At 41.1% G+C, this 15,480-nt stretch overlaps 1 pseudogene; it reads left to right on the top strand.

Annotated features, from left to right (window-relative positions):
• The first annotated feature begins 12,075 nt into the window (after positions 1 to 12,075).
• On the top strand, positions 12,076 to 15,241 carry LOC127671318 (centromere-associated protein E-like; annotated as a pseudogene).
• The last annotated feature ends 239 nt before the right edge of the window (positions 15,242 to 15,480 follow it).

The following is a 15,480-nucleotide window of genomic DNA, read 5'->3' as shown; positions in this document are numbered from 1 at the left end:
ATATTTTATTATGTTTCATAGGCTTATCCTTTCAACAAATAAAGGGCACAATTTTATTACTAGAACTGAAGCTATATAATTCACTTGATTAGTATTCCATTTTTGAGGTCTATAGAGATTTATACTTTTTCCAGGATATTTGATACTAAAGGTTCAGATATAATCTTTCTGAAGGGTATAACTTACATATATCTCCTTTCATTTTTGTATAACTTGCCAAAAGTGATTTATCATTGCCTTCTGTCTAATGAAGACAGACTCCATTGGGGGCAAAAAGAGTCAAATTATTTTTCTTTAACCTAAGGGGAAGAAATCCTTTAGAACCAGTTTCATTTCTGCTGCAACAATACAGAAAGAAAACATCATGTCATTGACGGGTCTATTTTAAGCATCAGAAAATTGAGAGCGTTTGCTTCTATAGTCTACTTCCAGAATACCCTTGAAGCCACAATGCTGAACCGCAACAATGTTGCGATGCATATGACCTTCCTGTGCATTTATCTTATTGATTAAGTCGTTTGAAGAATCTGATATTTCAGTAGAATCAACCACCCACAATATTGGGAAGTTTGGTTCTTTCCTTCTAGCTATGAGACAGACATTGGACTACGCATGCAGTCGCTCACAGTTCCTTGGGAACTCTCACATTTATATCTGCCAGATCCAGCTCAGAGATTAACCTATTAATAGACGCCCAGGATCATAGAGATTTGGGGAAAATTTAATCTTCTCAAGGGAGTCTCAGAATACCAAAGGAGTATTGCCTGGGGTATTGGGAAGTTATTACCGGTCTCAAACTTTCTGAAAAGAAGTCACAATATGATTGAACTTGTATTACCTGACTCATAGATACGTGGGGAGATTTTAAGGACAGCCTCAAATTCATATGAAGGGGTCACATGTGAATATGGAGGCCGAGTAATCTCCACTTCTGCAGGGGTCAGCTCTCAAGGGTCTGAAAAAGTAATCGTAAGAATGAAGTGGAGAGCTGAGAAATGAAGATTTCATAGCTATCTCTTGGACCAACTCTGCTCATAAAGGTTTGTAAGCTCAAGATAGGCAGCTGCCATCTTGAGACAGCATGAGGCAGCAGAAGGGTTCATGAAGACTCACCCTTGATGTTATAAAATACACTAAAGTAATAAACAGTTGTCATCACTCCGTGCGTGAGACCAGTGCCATATTCAGAGGTTGCTTCTCTGGGAGGTGAAGGGGTGAATGAGGAGGGTTACACAGCCAATGCCGATGGCTCCAAGAACTTGACATGCTGTCTCAACCTAGTGACGTTCTTCCTGCATTCCCACTATCTAGAATGCATCATACTCATCTTTAAAAGAATGGTGAGTTTTGAAGTCTGTGAAGACTGTGTCCCGTTCAGAATGTTGGACTTCCATAATGAGAACTTTAGGCAAGATCAGACAGCACTTAGGAGAGATGGACCTAACTATGTACAAGTGTCCTGGCTCTGAGAAAAGGGAATGGTGAAGGTCCCAAGAGGTGAAGACATGGGAGAGGATGTGGGTGGTTCTGCAGAGCAAGGGATGTGACAAAGAACAAATGTATTTGGATCTCAATGTTACACTAGAAATAATATATTAGTTATATAAATGACCATAGGGATTAGTACACTGTCTCAGTCAGGGTTTCTATTCCTGCACAAACTTCATGACCAAGAAGCAAGTTGGAACGGAAAGGGTTTATTCAGCTTACACTTCCACACTGCTGTTCATCACCAAAGGAAGTCAGGACTGGAACTCAAGCAGGTCAGGAAGCAGGAGCTGATGCAGAGGTCATGGAGGGATGTTCCTTACTGGCTTGCTCCCCCTGTCTTACTCAGTTTTCTTTCTTATAGAACCCAGGACTACCAGCCCAGAGATGGCACCACCCACAAGTGGCTTCCCCATTTTATCAGTAATTGAGAAAATACCTTACAGCTGGATCTCATGGGGAGGCATTTACTCAAGGGAGGCTCCTTTCTCTGTGATAACTCCAGCCTGTGTCAAGTTCACACACACACACACACACACACACACACACACACACACACACAAACACACACAGAGCTTAGTAGAATCAGGGTAAGGCAGAACCATTCTGAGATGGAATGGCCGATCTTTCCGCAGTGTTCTTATGGAAGTTTGCCTGGGAGGACTCTGGGGCTGGATGGTCACAGCAGGAATCCAAGCAAAATCGAGCCACCACAGTCGTGTGATGAAACCAGTTCTTTGTAAATGCCAAGCTTGGCACATTTCCCATCAGATCCACACCTTCCTATTTGAGGAGGCTGTTTAAGGTTGGCTAGTCTGATTGTTAACTTCATACTTAATGGCCTGGAAATGTGATTTTTACATCATCTGCATCACTAATAAATAGGGGGAAATATCACCGTGTAAGGGAAAATACTAACTTTGTAAGTGATTACTCTCGGGGGCTATCAGATTATACAGGCCCAAATAAAATCTAGATGATAAAAGGAATTGTTGATTAGAATGGCTAAAATTGTTACTGAAAGTTTACAACCTCAGGCATAGAAAACAATGGATATCTGTGAATTCCTAATGAACTTCTGAATAATCTGGTCGGTCTCAGGAACGTATTTTGAGAGCCACTGGATTAGACGAACAGAAGATAGCTGTAAATAAAATCTCAGAAACATCATGATATAAGAATTTGTCTAGAAACCTCCCTCAACTCAGGGTGCTCCACTTCCGCATCCTCACTATGACTTTTCCCTCTCATCTATTGGGCTTTGATGACCAAACCATGTTTCTAAATATTGATTTAATTTATAGCACAAATATATGGGAGAAATGAGAGCAGAACTTCCTTTTTGTTTGTTTGTCTGAGATGCAGACTGAGTCATATATATGTGTGTGTATATATACATATATACACACACATATATATATATAGTATTACATATGCAAATTATGCCCCACCCCAACCCTCTTCCAAGTTTTTCCACCTAGAGGTTATATAGTGAGGCTCTCTGTCCTGTGTAGGAGCTCAGAGCCGGCAAAGAGCTGAGGCTATGTGAAAGGGAGGAGACTGATCTTCATGTCTTATCTGTGTTCTGTGCATGAAATGGGAGCTTGTGGGTTTGAACAACTTTGGTTTCTATATGGAGGAATAGGTGGCTTTGTTTTGGTGGGAGAGTTGGGACTGTGTCTTTAAAACAAATCGCTTTTGAGTAGGGTTATATATTTTTTGAGATATTTTGTTTAATTTTTTAGAGTCCTCCAAAGCAACATGAAAGACCATGGAGAAATCCAGAGACCTTTATCAATCAATTATACTGTTTGTGAGTTTGTATAAATGATAACAAAGATCCTCTTAAAACATTCGTATTCTTACAGTAAAATGTTAAACTGATATTCATATAATAGAAGAGGAAACATGAAAAACTTGTCTAGAATAACTCACAACTCTCGATTTTGTGACATTCTCCCCTAGAGGGATTGTAATCCCTTTCTTTGCTGTCACTGAGCCTCTTGTTTGAGCAAAGCCTGGGGATCCTTGTTTCCCTAACACAGACCTCCTCAATCACACTCTCATGTTTGACCAGGAGGTGGCACCATGGCCAACAGCCTATCCACCAAATGCATTGGAGGTCATATGCATAAGATAACATTTTCATTTAGAAAGCCCTATTCCTCTTATGACTCATTAAAATATAGCAGATATCGGACCAGTAAACATAGTGAGTAACTACATTGAGTGGATGTCTCTTCTGTAAGGCCAGCATCATCACTTCTTACCCCTTGTGCCTCACCCACATTATAAATTCTTTGTAAGTCTTGCTTTGTTAAGTGTGTCACAAAACTGGTTCCCAGTAGCGATGCTTACAAAAACATAATCCACACATCAAATGAGGTACAAGAAGAACAGAGGAGTGGCCCCTTGTTCTGGAAAGACTCAGTGTAGCAATATAGGGCAAAACCAGAACAGCTATATTAGGCTTCAGTCAACAAGCACTTCCAAGCATCTACAATTGTGTCCGGGTTTGGTGACTATATATGGAATGGATTTCCAGGTGGGGCAGTCTCTAGATGACCTCCTTCAGTCTCTGCTCCACATATTGTCTCCATATTTCCTCCTGTGAGTATTTTGTTTCCCCTTCTAAAAAGCACTGAAGCACCCACATTTTGGTCTTCCTTCTTCTTAGGCTTCATATGGCCTGTGAATTGTGTCTTGGGTATTCCGAGTTTTGGAACTAATATCCACATATCAATGAGTGCATGCCGTGTGTGTTCTTTTGTGCCTGGGTTACCTCACTCAGGATGACATTTCCAAGTTCCATCCATTTGCCTTTGAATTTCATGAAGTCATCATTTTTAATAGCTGAGTAGTACTCCATTGTGTAAAAATGCACCACATTTTCTGGGGGCACACACAGACAAACACACACACACAAATAAATCTTTGATTAAAAAAAAAGGATTCATATTAAAGGCTCTGGCTACTGAGGGCACTCAATAGATCTAGTAAAGAAATGAGTTGAATCAATGGCTATTGGGAGGCCACTGCTGCTCTCTGATTTGAGAAAGCAGGTGACTTAGAACCATCACATGTCAGGAAGTATAGAGCACCCTAACGACAGGATCTAAACCCCTCTTTCCCTGTAACGTTAACAGGTGTTGGGCAGAATGATGCCCTGCCTGGACCCAAGGTCCTTGTTTTTGTGCTTTTCTTTTAAGTGACTGTGAAATTTAAAGGGGCAAGAGAAAGCCACCAGCTACACTCCTCCAATCCTCCTACATGAGAACTTCATTATCTTAAGATCACCAGTATGGATACCGAATGCCAGAGGAGTCCTATATAAAGGACTCATATTTTCATGAGTCTATATAAAGCAAACAGATAACACATCCCAAATCCCCACATGTGTATCCGAGGGCTCTACTTAGCATGCCTTCATGTGATTCCTTAGGAAGATTCTTTTCTTGGGATTATTTTTAAGGACATATGCAGGAAGATCTGTCAAGCCTGGACAGTATTATCTCCAGGAGTGGTTTGTTGAGGGTTCCTGTAAATGCAGTTACCACATAAACAAAAACAACGAGGCGATGGCTTTGAGGGATTTCATAAGGAACAATTGTTCCCACACTGCTTTACACTCAGAAGACAGGCTCCAGAGACTAAGAGAAGCTTCTCACTCTTGCATGTCCTTGTAAGTCTGAGTCAAGATGAGTACTGCTTAGCCCAATGCTCTTAACCAACGATGACAGCTGTGGACATTTGCATTGATTTGAATTCAACCAGAGCTATAAACTGAAAACTCTACTTGAAGACAAAGAAGAGTGGGAGATAGAGCAGGAGATTGCAGAGTGTGTTGAAGTGCCAGCGAGAGAGGCATAGAGGGTTGGTTAGCTGAGTCCAGATAGGTATTTAACTGTTCTTACTTAGTTGTAGAATTCTGAGTTTCAGCCAGGCACACTCTTACATAACTAAGAACTACATTCCCCAGTGTTGTGTGATGCTATTCCTCGGAAGACTTGAACAACCATGTGCTCACCCTAGATAAGGAACCAATGAGAGACTACCATAAGTTTACCACCAAAGCACAACTTGGTGGGAAAAATGAGTTTATTGTGGTTATATACTAAAGTATGGGTGCTGCGTCTAAGAAGAGAAAAAACTCAAAGACAGCAGTATCACCGAAGCCCGCCCCAACATGGGCTCATGAATTCTGGAACCTAAAGCACACGGCACAGTTTGAAGGCTTGGCAGCTGTCTTAGTTAGGGGTTTACTGCTGAGAACAGACACCAATAAGGCAACTCTTATAAAGGACAATGTTTAATTGGCACTGGCTTACAGGTTCAGAGGTTCAGTCCATTGTCAACAAGGCAGAAACATGGCAGCATCTAGGCAGGCATGGTGCAGGAGGAGCTGAGAGTTCTACATCTTCATCTGAAGGAAGCCAGGAACAGACTGGGCATCATCGGGCAGCTAGGAGGAAGATCTCTAAGCCCATCCCCACAGTGACACACTTTCTCCAACAAGGCCACACCTTCTAATATAGCCACTCCTCGGATGAGCATATACAAATCATCACAGCAGGTTAGAGAGTGTCTCTACTAGGCAGCTCCGATAATCTGAGCCTCTTCCAGGCAGTTTGCCTGATGGCTGCCTCTTCCAGGTGGCTTGCTTGTCTGATCCTTTCCTAGGCAGCCCAGCTTGTCTGAGAGAGTGTTTCTAAACAGTCCTTAGTGCTCATATTCACCCGCAGGAGCATGGGCCTAGTGAATCTGGCCAGTTTGGGAGACTTCATGGAGCCTTTGTGTTGTTTACCCCAGGAGCCTGAGAAGCCTCCCTGTAGCCTCCCAGTGATGGGTTGGGAAGGGATTTTGTCTTTCATCTTGGTTTTCTTTCTTTCACTTTCTGCTCAGAGAGAAGCCATGATGGATGGGATGGGATGGGATGGGATGGGATGGGATGGGATGGGATGGGATGGGATGGGATGGGATGGGGTGGGGTGGGATGGGATGGGATGGGCTTCATCTCCCTCTACAGTGGCTCTCAAGCTTTTTAACACTGCATGATCCCCCTCCCCAACCATAAAGTTATTTTCATTGCTACTTCATAACTGCAATTTTGCTACTGTTATGAATTATACTGTAAACATCTACTATGCAGGCTATATGATATGACCCCTGTGAAAATAATTATTTGACCCCCCCAGGGGTCATGATGCACAGGTTGAAGGCCAAGTTTTTAGAGGATCATATAGCTTTACAAGCTCTCCTCCAAGAAGGAGCTCTTTGTCTTGGAGGAGAACACTACCCAGCACTCTGACCCACCGGCACTATATGAAGCTATGCTTTGGGTAATGAGATCTTGGGATTGGCAGGTTGGTCCCCGGTGGATACTCCTTTTCGTTCGTCATCTTCCAGGATATGTCTTCTTCTTGAGCCTGGGTTGAATTCATTTCCACTGAATACAATAGACAAGAATGAGAGAATGGCACTCTCAACAATGGGTTGTGAAGAGATTTTCTTTCTTCGACTTGATGCTTAGAGAGAAGTCATGATGTGATCAACTCCATGGAGAGATCTATGTTGCAGGAAGATGCTTCTCTTTGACCAGCAGACAGCAAGGAACAGAAGCTTGTCCACAACTCTGTAAAGGAGTTCCAAGCCTGGGAAGGTGAGCCTTTGAATGACGAGAAATTGTGTAAACTCTACTAGCAGCAGTGAGAGAAACCTTGAACTATGAGTATCCAGCCAAATTTTATGTGGTTTGCTGACTCATAAGAACCGGTGAGATGATAAATGTTTGTTGTTTTAATCTACTATGTTTTGGTATAATTTGTGATATGACAAAAGGCGACTCACACAGATACAAAAGACTTTCCACAAGGCACCTCTAGAAGGTCTGCTGTTTACTAAAGGAAGGCAACATAGCTATGCCACCATACTACCTAGAATGTAGCTGTGCTGGGTAGATATTCACCAGACAGCCTGGATAGCGAGATAAGGATGCTTGTTGATGCGAGTGGGGGGATCTTGGGCAGTTATATGCAGTGTGGTAACTTTTCATTCCCTCAGTTCTGTTTTATTGAGTATTTGTTGATCATCTTCTTTTCTTGGTTATGGCTTTTTGGCTCTCAGTACCTAACTTCTACTTTCCTGAAAAAATAACTACAACTTATGTTCTTTATGCTAGTGTATTAAACCAAACTGGGACAGGTAGATGGTGAAGGACCAGAGACTCTGACGGTGATGAGTCTGAATCAGTTGGTAAGGGAGCGGATCATTGAGAGTGGGACTCTCAGGATGAGCAATGTATGTCAGAATGTTCATAAGACAGAAGAGAGACTCCATGATAAAGTGTCTCCATTATAAAGCAGATTCTCCAGCTGCTATTGTCAAAGGTACTCTCTAGAAAACTATCTTAGTAACATTAAAGATACCCCCACCCCAGTTGCCTAGGCAGAGTTTTATGGTAGCCCTTCCTTTGCATACAGTGAAATATTGGTATTTTAACCATAAAGAACAACTTACATTCAGTGTGGGAACTTTGCATTTCCCTCAGCTCTGTTCTATTGGGTATTTGTTGATCATCTTCTCTGCTCTTGGCTTTAGATTCCACCATCTGACCATCATTATCGTTGGATAATTTTCCTTTAGGTGATGAGAATGCTGAATACTTAGACACACAACGGATGCCAAATTATAATTTCTAATAGAAGAAAAATGTCTTCTGACTATGAATAAACCCTTCAAAATTAGCTTTAATTGTCAGTCCTATCAGGGTTGTGAATCTAATCAAATGCCATGTGAGACTAGCATTGAATCATCTGCACCCCAAAAGTACATTCTTCCCAAGCCCTCCTGATAATTCTGTATGCCAAAAGGCAAGGAAACGGGTGAAGGAGAAATGATCCTTGAGAAGCTATGGGCAAGGATGTGTTGGAAATGTAAGATAAGCTACAGCTTTAGCAGAATAAAATGATGTGTAGTGCTTTCTTGATGACAAGAGTGAGCATAGGAGGTGCTCAGGGAGGAGAAAGTCAAACACATTTCCAGCCATGATTACATTTTTATATATGATATTGAAAAACTGTTCAAAACTGTCATTCGCTGTAGGGAGTACAGAAAATAATCTAGAGATAACACGACTAACACGTTGGCGTACATCTTCCTGGTTTTTATGTGTGTGTTACAATTCTCTTCTTAATTTGTCTCATAACATTTACATAAAATTTGATATCCTTTCCCCCTACATTGATGACACACTGCAAGCATGTTCTTGTCTTACCAGATGAACTGTCGAGGCATAATTTAATGTATACATGATACTCTATTAAATGAAAATACTAATAGTTAATTTTCATCAGCACATGCTCAAACTGGTGGGAGCATTTTCTCAATTAAGTTTCCCTCTTCCTGAATGACTGGAGCTGGAAACAGGTTGACATCCCAGCTCACCAGCACAAAGGTCTTTGTCTTTTGACTACTTTAAAAGGGAAAGCGCCATTGAGCAGTTACTGAAATTGGTAGTTGGTTCATGTTGTGATTTTAAACACGAGATGTCCTGGCCACATTTGCTAAGATGTTATTTTTGTCTTAAATCAAAGTTTTTAGCATTTGTGGAAATTATTTTCATTCTGTAACCTTTCAATGTGTATATTTTGTGTTAGTAGATTTCTCAACATTAAATTACATTTGCAGTAAGCTTGATTTGGTCTTGATGCATTTTCTAGTATTGAATTCAATCAGATAACCCTTTGCATACAGATCTTGCAGCACCCCATGTGTTTTAACATGAAGTGTTCTCATTATTTTTGGTAATGTTATTTTCTTTTCCCAAAATTATTTGAGAGGTTCTAAAGTTATTAGTTATTCCCAAGCAGTGAAGATCCACTTTAAATTCTGCTACAATTTAGGTGTCAAGAGCATGCATTTAAAAAAAATGCAAGAAAGAAAAACTAGTTGTTTCAGAAGGTATTAGCTGTGGTGGACAGGGTGAACTGCATTAGGAAGTTCACTCCAAGAGCTTAATGATTTTACATTTTACATAACCACACATGTTCATTTTTGCTCTCACTAATAAGTATTTAATGTAATTTGGTAGAAAGTCTTCCCAGGATTCAGGTTAATGCAGTGGTTCTCAACCTGTGGGCCAAACAATCCTTTCACAAGGATTGCATATCAGATAATTACATTATTATTCATAACAGTAGCAAAATTACAGTTATGAATCAGCAATAAAAATGGTTTGTTGTTGGGGATCACCATAGCGTAAGGAACTATATTAAAGAGTCAGTGTTAGGAAGGATGAAAACCACTGGATTAATGGAGTGTTGACACTTGCTTGATCCTGTTATCTCGGCTAGCACTGGGAGTATTCTGTAACAAGCAAGAGCATGAATAGAGAATTCATTCTTCCTTTGAAAGCTGTGACCAAAGTAAAACACGCTGCTTCCATTCACAGCCTATCCACTGGAGACAGTCACGTGGCTATGCCTAACTACAAGGCTATGTGGCCCAGCAAAGGAAACCCACAGGATAGTAGAGATCTGCAAAAAATACTACAAACCTGATTAGGACTAGTCTGAGTCCAGATACTCTAATGAGCTTAAGTTTTAAATGGTAACATGAATATTTTATCAATGTTTTATGAAAACTGAGGGAAGCAAAGACCTCTAAGAAAATCAATGACACTGTGGAGAAATTTGTTTAGTTGAAATTTTTTAATTAAAAAATTAAAGTATGAAGCTGAGAGAATGCAGTGTAACACCATGAACTATCGTTTTCTGTAAACATAATACAAAGAATGGATAAAATACACACAAAAGTCATATTAAAAACTAGACAGCAGTCAGTTAAGAATGGTGACCCATGAAAACCTGCCACTGCTGTGGTTACAGTGACCCACTTGTCATTATCTGGAGAGAATGCAGTTCAAGGGAAACCATCTCAAGAAATAGGCTGGGCTAACACTGGCAAGGATTTGGGAGAATCAAGACATCCAGTGTTCCTAAAACAGAGTCCCTGGGAGGAGAGACCAGCCCAGACACTGAACTGGCCATGTCTACAGTGATTTCCCCAGACATCCCACAGAATACAGACCAGCACATGTTCACTGCCTGAGGCTGAAGGAAGAACCATTCAGAAGAACTGGAAGTAGCCGTGCCCATGACTGGGATGCTGGCATCTGACTAAGCAGAATGGGGAACTTTCTGTAAGCCACAGAGAGCAAGCACTCAGAAGGGCTTGTTTCCACGAGGAATAGCTAGCCTCAGACTGACGGAGATTATACTGCTGCCTAATACATCTAAAAAGAATGAGACTCAAATAGGTAAAAGTTCTCCCAAACATCTTAGCTGCATCCTATAAAGAGGCTCAAGATTGTTATAAGTATATAAAATATGTAGCTTCCGGTAAAATAGGATTTGCAATGCCTAGCATGCAAAAAGCAATTGCCAGACATGAAAATGGGGTAATGGAAGGACAAGGGGGGAGGGAGGAGGAAGAGGAGGAGGAAGAGGAGGAGGAGACCGCCACCAACACCGCCAGGATTGACTGCAGCACTGCATTGGAAAACTATGGATCTGAGTTAGACTGGGACTCTGCCTTCAAAATGATGGCAGGAAAGAAAGCGGCAAGCATAGCAGGCAAGCATCACTGTCTGCTATCAAAGCTCTGACCAATACACATCCCAAGCATCTGGACCAAAGACCATGTATGGGCAGGGATTCAACTATACAATAGATATTTGCAAAACTATATCACAGTACGAACACATGGTTACAAGTTAAGTGTGCTATTATGTTCTGAACGTTTTCTCCCTCATTTCTGTACCAAAGTAAGGATACTTGGTCCTTCACATACAATGATTGGTTCTAAAGATTGTCTAGGGCAAGATCAACCAAATTCAGATGAGGCACCTTGATAGAACCATCAAAATTGGAAGATTCACCCTTTTCTCTGCTTTCCAAAATCATCCTAAAAATGGTATAAGAATGACTGCTTCTTTGATTTTGGTTATTCCATAATGTCTGTTCTTTTCTAGTGTTGCGAGCCAGTTCAAAGCCATTTCTGCTGTATAAACCACTTCTTCTGTGAGACCAGCAACATAAACATTCTTGTGGATGTCTTCCCCAATTATCAAAGGTTTCATTTTTTGAGCATTACAGAGTAAGTCTGTAATGGTTTCATTGTAGATAGATCTCCATGTAAGAAACCATGGTCTCCATGTAGAAGCCATTATAGACTGTAATGGTTTCATAGGAAACCATGGTCTCCATGTAGAAACCATTATAGACTGTATTCATATGCTTAGTTTAAGACCCGCTATTTCTCTTTATCTTTAAGAGAGCATCATTTGACGCATTAACATAAGGAGTATTCATATGCTTAGCCATGCTAGCAAACTGGAGGGTGGTCAGAGTTTCATCAAATGATACTGGAGTAATTGTGCAGATGATACGTGTCTTCGCATTTCCTCCCAAGGGATTTTGAAGAATTCGTGTCAATTTGCAATCTCGGTAATTTATGAAACCACCAACCTGTCACCAACCTGTCCGTCACTGAGTTTCTTTTATGGTTTCATTATGGGTTTCTCACCATATGAGTCGTTCTCATACCATTTTTAGGATGATTTTGGAAATCAGAGAAAAGGGTGAATCTTACAATTGTGATGGCTCTTATCAAGGTGTCTCATCTGAATTTGGTGGATCTTGCAGTCCGTGAAAGAGCTGCTCAAACAGGAGCTGAAGGTGTTCAACTGAAGGAGGCTGTTCTAGAAATTACAACTTGATTTTGGGACAAGTGATTAAGAAACTCAGTGATGGACACGTTGGTGACAGACAGGTTGGTGGGTTCATAAGTTACCGAGACAGCAAATTGACACAAATTCTTCAAAATCCCTTGGGAGGAAATTCAAAGACACGCATCATCTGCACAATTACTACAGTATCATTTGAAGAAACTCTGACCACCCTCCAGTTTGCTAGCATGGCTAAGCATATGAATACTCCTTATGTTAATGATGCGTCAAATGATGATGTTCTCTTGAAAAGATAAAGAGAAATAGCGGATCTTAAAAAAACAGTTGGAGGAGGTAAATACAAAGACTCAGGCACAGGAAATGGCAAAGAATCAACTGTCCCAGCTTCTGGATGAAAAAGACTTGCTTCAGAAAGTTCAGGATGAGGAAATTCAGAACCTGAAGTGGATGCTGGTGACGTCATCTTCTCTTGCAATGCAACAGGAGCTAGAGATTAAAAAGAAATGAAGAGTTACTTGGTGCTACGGCAAAATGAAGGATTCAAATTATGAAAAGGAATTTAAAATCCCAACAAACATACAAGAAAATGTAAATCTTCTGTGACTTTTTGAGAGAGAATTCTATCATGTAGTCGGGAGAGAGTGCACTCTTGGGAGTCTGCAGTGTTTGGTAGCACTCTGGAGCCATTGCCTGAGGAGGAATGGAGCTCAGCCTCCATGCTCCTAAGCGAGGAAACCATAAATGTGAGTTGAACTCAATGCCAATATAATGATCTCGTGTAGACTATGAACAGCTGAGAAAATGAAGACTTGAAAGTGAAATTAAAAGGAAAAAAAATGAGTTAGAGGAATTTGAGTTTCCAGAACAGAAAGAAGAAAAAGATCAAGAGATGCAACTAATGCATGAAGTTTCCAACTTAAAGAATTTAATTAAACATGCAGAAGAATATAATCAAGGTCTAGAGAATGAACTAAGTTCAAAAGTAGAGCTTCTTAAAGAAAAAAAGAGGACCAGATTAAGAACCTGCAGGGATACATAGATGCCCAGAGTCAGAAAAGATGAAGATAGATGTGTCCTACTCACCGGACACCACTGAAGACCAGAAAACAGGCAATGCGCACTGTCTGATTTGGACACAGTAGCCCTTGATGCCAAGAGAGGCATCCTTCCTTAGAAGTGAAAATCTGCAGCTGAAGGAGAAAATTAATGAACTTTTAGATTCTTGTAAGCAAATAGAAAATGACATTCAGGTGTATCAATGCCAACTGGAAGCAAAAAAAAAAAAACCTGCAACTGATCTGGATAAGGAATTACGGTCGGCTTTTCAAGAAATGTCAAAACTCGGCCTCCTGGTAGACGGCAAAGGTTTATAGTCTAATTTGGAATTGGGAAAAAAAATTACTGACCTGCAAACAGAACTAAATAAAGAAACTTTGCAAAAAGAAGTTAACTTGCTGTTGGAGTTGAAATCTTTATGTCCGAGGTGGAGATGCTGAGGAAAGTTGCATGAGAAATCTGAAGAACTCTGAAGAACTCTAGGAACAGAAAGAGAAAAACTTTTCTGAAATAGCTCAGAAAGTGGAATTCAAGGTTTGCTTGAGGAGATTGGAAACACTAAAGATGACCTTGGGGCTTCCAGGCTGAGTCAGAGGGGCAGTGAGGAGGTGTGGCCGGCCCTGAGAAGCCTGGGCATGGAGCTGGAGCTCAGGCATGAGGGGGCCCTGGAGGAGAGCAAGAGGAAGAAGCAAGAGGAAGAAGCAGGAGATGGCAACGCTCTCCAAAGAAGCAGAGCGCCTGGCTCTGGATTCCATGAGGGCCAAGCTTTCTCACAAGACTCAGGAGCTTGAGCGGAAAACAGTTGAGGCTCCAGAAAGGCTGAATAAAATGGAGGAGCTGAGAGACAAGGTAGAAAGCAGAGACTCTAGCCTGCAGTCTGTAGAGAAGGAGAAAGCTCTGCTCAGGGAGCAGCTGCAGCAAACCTTGGAGGAAGAGAGCCTTAACCCAAGAAGAGAAAGACCTAAAGCTAAACTCCAGGAGAGCCTGCAGACTGAGGGACCAACTCAACAGTGACATCCAGGACATGGTGAACATGAATATAGATACTCAAGAACAGTTACTAAATGCTCTCCAGTCTTTGAAACACCAGGAAACAATTAACATGCTGAAATGAAAACTTCTGAGGAAATGCCCAGTAATTTGCATACAAAAGAAGGGGGAGGAGCTGGAGATGAAGCTCAGCTGGAAGGCATAGATGAACAGAATCTGCTGGCTGAAAAGTGCCCACACATTGGTCCTTGGTGGTAAGGACAATGGAGAAACTGAGGAACAGGAAAATAGACTCTCTAATGCAGGAGAGTGGTGGACTCCAACAGACACTGGAAACTATTAGAGCAGAAAAGGAACAACTGAAGATGGACCTAAAGGAAAATATTGAAATGAGTATTGAAAACCAGAAAGAGTTAAGAATTCTTAGAGATGAACTTAAAAGGCAACAAGAGATAGCTGCACAGGAAAAAGATCGTGCCACGGAGAAGAGAGAAGAGCTCTCCAGGGCGCAGGAGAGACTGGCACAAGTAGAAATAGAAGCTAAAGGACAAGGACCAGAAACTCCCAAGAGACACAGCAGCAACTTCTTAGTACACAAGAAGCTATGAATAAGATACGGGCAGAGGCGACCGAAGTGGAGAGCTTAGAGAATGAATTCAGGTGCCAAGGATTGGCATTGGAGGGTGTGGAAACAGACTGGAGTTAGCTCAGAAACTTCATGAAAATTATGAGCAGATGAAATCTATACTCAAATAAACGATCTGAAAGAATTACTGGAGTCATTTGAAATAGAGAAAAAGCAACTTAAAGAATATGCAAAAGAAATCGAAGCTGCTGACCTACAAACAAGAACTAAACATTGCTCACATGAATCTGAAAGAACCAAGAAACCAAAGACAGACACACGTGGACAAACTGATGCACCAAAGACAATACATAGAGAGGGAACAACACTTGTAACCAGGACTAAAAATACCTCCAGTAGGGTCCATAGAGGAAACAGGACGTCTCCAGGTTTCCCCTTGTCCTTAGGAGAGTTTTGAAATCCATTTTCCTTCTCTTCTCTTTCTCTCTCATCTTTCTAACATCGTCTTTGGTTGGTTGTTTTTTACTCTTTTTATTTTATTCCCTATTCCTCTTCCTGTTGCAGTTCTAGGCTGCGGACAATTTGCCTAATAAAATTCACCATCCCAATTTGC

This window comes from Apodemus sylvaticus, chromosome 20 (genome assembly GCF_947179515.1).
Source record: "Apodemus sylvaticus chromosome 20, mApoSyl1.1, whole genome shotgun sequence".
NCBI lineage: Eukaryota > Metazoa > Chordata > Mammalia > Rodentia > Muridae > Apodemus > Apodemus sylvaticus.
The sequence above is the reverse complement of the archived record's forward strand: the minus strand, read 5'-3'. Positions and strand labels throughout refer to the sequence as shown.